Below are 4,581 nucleotides of genomic sequence, written 5' to 3'. Positions count from 1 at the left end.
GTCAGAAAACTCTTAAAACATCCAGAATTAGAACTGAAGATGATATAGCGGCTAGCAGAAGAAAACCGAACATTAGTCGCAGAGTCAAACAAGAAAAAATCATCCGGCTATTGTGTGCATGTTGGTGTGTTTGTGAAAATGCTGTCGTTATCGCGATTTTTCTTATTTTTGAACTGTTTCTTTTGGCTTCATCTTGTCTTTTACGGCAGCTGCTGACTGCTACTGGTGGTTCACCTCCTACCCACTTCACCCCCTTGCAGCAGGGCTCCGATAGCATAAATCATAATTTTATGAATGAATGAAAACATAATTCAAATTTATTGTGCTCCATCCGACCAGCAACGCAGAGAAGCTATCGCACCCGCGAAAAGATGAGCAACCCCAACCACCCTGCATCAGCAGCAGCAGCAGCGGTACTTTAAAGATGAGAGGTGGAGCGGCGCAGCGGCGGTAGAATATGCTGATGTTACCTACATATTTCATTGCAAACCGTGAGTACACTTGGCGTACTTGCTGCCACCGAATTGTTCCCGCAGTGGTGTTTAGCAGCCCCCTGTCCTGTACTGAAAGTGATGTGCAATAAAAAGGATGTTGTTCTTGCGCTGTCGGATACAAATGACTGTTGAGAATTTTTGAAATGTACCGGAAACCTGGGTTTGTATCACGTGGTTATTCGGTTGCTGATCTGAACGTACCTACAAAACCTATAGAGGTGATTTAGTTGTTTATTTTTGTATCGATCTACAGTTTATTCCTAGACGGTTCACAAGTGTTCAACCGTTTCCGTGGTGTAGTGGTTATCACATCCGCCTAACACGCGGAAGGCCCCCGGTTCGATCCCGGGCGGAAACAAGTAATATTTTAGAAGAATTGTGTACCGTCAAAGTCAATAGCCATCATATTTTTGTATTTGTTGGTGACCTGGAGTGACATGGTGTTCTTAGAACGACTTTGATTCACTCCATCGGAAGATAATAAACCTGAATAGCTTTGAACCCGTATCATTGGCCCAAATGATACGGTATGAAATCCTTAAAACGCAGTAACGAAGTAATCATATCAAGAACCTATCGAGGTCACTTATAATCCAAAACGCCCATATTTCCTCAATGTTATTGATCCAATCGAAATAGAACGAATGTCGCCTCCACCCAAGCCCCGACTGACTGTTTAGTTTACAGTCAAAACAACTCAATTCCGCGATAGCTACAAGGCCAAAAGCATTGCAACTTCCTTCGTTGCAAAATCGCGCGATTTGATACTCTCGCGGGTAGGCAGTAGCGAAGGCGAATAAAAAAAAACTGCTACATTATGACTGTTTACACAGTGTGATTAGATAAAGTCGTGTGCTGCGCAAAATGTTGACCCAGTTCTGCCTCTCAGGGCGTGTGTGTGCAGCTCGATGCAAAGGCGAGCAAAAAAATAGATTCATATATTTTCGCACTCATCAAAAGAGGATCCTGATGCTTATAATGAACAAGCTTAGGAGCCAGCCGTTTCGTCGTCGTCGTCGTCGTCGTCCATCGTCACTCTCGTCCATCCATCGTCGTCGCTGACTTTGTGTGTGACCGACCAACCAGCAAGCAGTGTGTGGTGTCGTACGCTCGCGATTTCGTTGTTTACACTTTTGAGTAGCGGCGATAATAAATTGTACAGGGTGGTTGGAGTTTGCTTTCAGGGTTTGCGTCAGAATTTTACAACATAAAGTAAATGTTGTATATGAAGGAAGCGTAGGCAATATGATCCTCTGCCCTGAATTAACTCTCTCCATGCCTCACCTAAGCCGCCGCACCTCCTGAATCACAGCTACGCCATCCCGTTTAACCGTCTTTCTTAACCGAGGGTTGAGTAACTCCAAAGGCTCCCTTTGATTATAGATCATCGGAAAAGCGTATTCACTATAGGCCCCCTTCAGGCCCGTGCACAGAAGTGGCGCCAAGGGAGGGGTATTTCCTTATTTCGGCAAAAGGCGGAGGGGCGCCTAGTGTATGGAGTGTCGGTAATGGGGAGGGTTTAACACCCAAAACCCTACCCCCCCCCCCCCCTTGTGCACGGGCTTGCCCCCCTTAAACCCGTTCTAAACCTCCTCTAACGTCCCTGACACCTTTCTTAATCCGCTTTGCCCTGCTAATGCCTTTGAGACCCGCTGAAAATCCTCTAAAACTACCTTGAATGCCACAGAAAACCCCCTGAAACCCTCTCATACCTCATGTTTTAATATATGAACCTCCGTGAATGTTCGTGTCTTTAGCCAATTTGTGCAGAATGCTTACGACTTTCCCGGGAAGCTGACTAGACTGATAAGAGCAACGATGGACGGTGTGCAGAACAGTGTAAGGATTTCGGGTGAACTATCCAGTTCATTTGAATCTCGACGGGGACTACGACAAGGTGATGGACTTTCCTGCCTACTATTCAACATCGCCCTGGAAGGTGTTATGCGACGAGCCGGGCTCAACAGCCGGGGTACGATCTTCACGAAATCCAGCCAATTTGTATGTTTTGCGGATGACATGGATATTATTGCTAGGACATTTGGAACGGTGACTGAACAGTACACCCGCCTGAAACGTGAAGCAGCAAAGGTCGGACTGGTGGTGAATGCGGCTAAGACAAAGTACATGCTGGTAGGTGGGACTGAGCGAGACAGGACAAGCCTTGGCAGCAATGTTACGATAGACGGGGATACTTTCGAGGTGGTAGAAGAATTCGTCTACCTCGGTTCCTTGCTAACGGCTGACAATAACGTGAGCCGTGAAATACGAAGGCGCATCATCAGTGGAAGTCGTGCCTATTATGAGCTCCAGAAGAAACTGCGGTCAAAAAAGATTCACCCCCGCACCAAATGTACCATGTACAAGACGTTAATAAGACCGGTGGTTCTCTACGGGCACGAGACGTGGACGATGCTCGAGGAGGACATGCAAGCACTCGGAGTTTTCGAGCGACGGGTGCTAAGGACGATCTTCGGCGGCGTGCAGGAGAACGGTGTGTGGCGGAGAAGGATGAACCACGAGCTCGCTGCACTTTACGGCGAACCCAGCATCCAGAAGGTAGCCAAAGCCGGAAGGATACGGTGGGCAGGGCATGTTGCAAGAATGCCGGACAACAACCCTGCAAAGTTGGTGTTTGCTAACCATCCGGTTGGTACAAGAAGGCGTGGAGCGCAGAGAGCACGATGGGCGGACCAGGTAGAGCGTGATCTGGCGAGTGTTGGGCGTGACCGACGTTGGAGAGCTGCAGCTGCAAATCGAGTATTATGGCGGCAAATTGTTGATTCAGTTTTATCATGAATTTGATGTTAACTAAATAAATGAAATGAATGAATGCTTACGACTTTCAGGTGTTGAGAGAGTGACTTTAACCCTCCAATGGATACCTGGGGTCCAAATGGAGTAATGGCAAACAAGTTTGGTAAAACATAGTGACTTTATTTTTGCAATACCTTCAAACTAGACCTAGTTCAATTATGCAAAAAAAAAAAAGTTGATTTCATGGCATACTTTGATTTTTATTCCATGTCAAAGTTGAACCGGGCGGTTTTGTATACCTGGGGACCCCAAATTGAATTCTCTATATCTTTCTATTCTGTTGTTTTAGAATATTCATGTCTTCGTCAAATTTGTTCGGTAGGTCAAGGGCCATCTGGTGGAGAATTGGTTAATTAGAAATTTCCCCACTGGATGGCGCTATTTGGAATTAACAATTTAGTGATATAATATTTTGAAACAATATAATCGGAAGATCTAGAGCTTGTAGAAGCTTCGGGAAAGTTGCTCAGTAAGTCGAGCGCTTACAGATAATGGATCGATTGATTTGAAATTCCATCACTAGGTGGTGCTAGTGTGCATGTAAATTTTGTATCTCATAATATGTCATATATATCACTGGATCCATATCACTTAGAAAGATGACGTCTTCGAAAAAGTTGTTGTGTTGGTAAAGTACTTTCAGATGATGGGTCGTTTGATTTGAAACTCCCCGCATAGGTGGCGCTAGCAAGCATGCTAAATGTACATCTCTTATATCTCAGGATCCCTGATCACATAAAAAAGATGGTGTGTTCGGCAACGATGTTTCATAGGTCAAGAACTTACAGATGATGCAAAATTTGATTCGGAAATCCACACATAGGTGGCGCCATTGAGTAGGCCAATTTTATACTGCAAATATCCCAGGATCCTAAAAACCTTCTTATCGTCTGTACTATCTTCAGCAAAGATGTTTGGAAGGTCAAGAATTTACAGATAATGGATCGTTTGAATCGAACCGCTGTCACTAGATGACGCTAGTGAGCATACACATTCTGAATGATTTATACATCAGGATTCAGATTATTTAGAAAAAAAAATAAGATTCTGCAAATAAGTTGCATGAATTTATAAATGATGAGTCGTTTTTCTCAGAATCTTGCTCATTTGTATATATCATATAGCACAAGATTCTAAGAAAGAGAGGAAAACGCACAATTAAAGATATAAAATTGTTCTCTTGCAGAATTTGTGTGTGGGTGACTAGACTCCTGCGTGAGAGCCAGCAAGTCATAATCCCAGTGCACAATTTCCACACGCACTGAAAAAA

At 44.4% G+C, this 4,581-nt stretch overlaps 1 non-coding gene across 1 annotated transcript; it reads left to right on the top strand.

Annotated features, from left to right (window-relative positions):
- Positions 1–779: 779 nt before the first annotated feature.
- Positions 780–852, top strand: Trnav-aac (transfer RNA valine (anticodon AAC)). Its single transcript has one exon. It is a non-coding gene; the product is annotated as a tRNA-Val (tRNA).
- The last annotated feature ends 3,729 nt before the right edge of the window (positions 853–4,581 follow it).

The sequence above is a fragment of the Aedes albopictus genome, chromosome 3 (assembly GCF_035046485.1).
Source record: "Aedes albopictus strain Foshan chromosome 3, AalbF5, whole genome shotgun sequence".
In the NCBI taxonomy this organism is placed as follows: Eukaryota; Metazoa; Arthropoda; class Insecta; order Diptera; family Culicidae; genus Aedes; species Aedes albopictus.
This window is presented reverse-complemented; position numbering and strand designations above follow the sequence as displayed.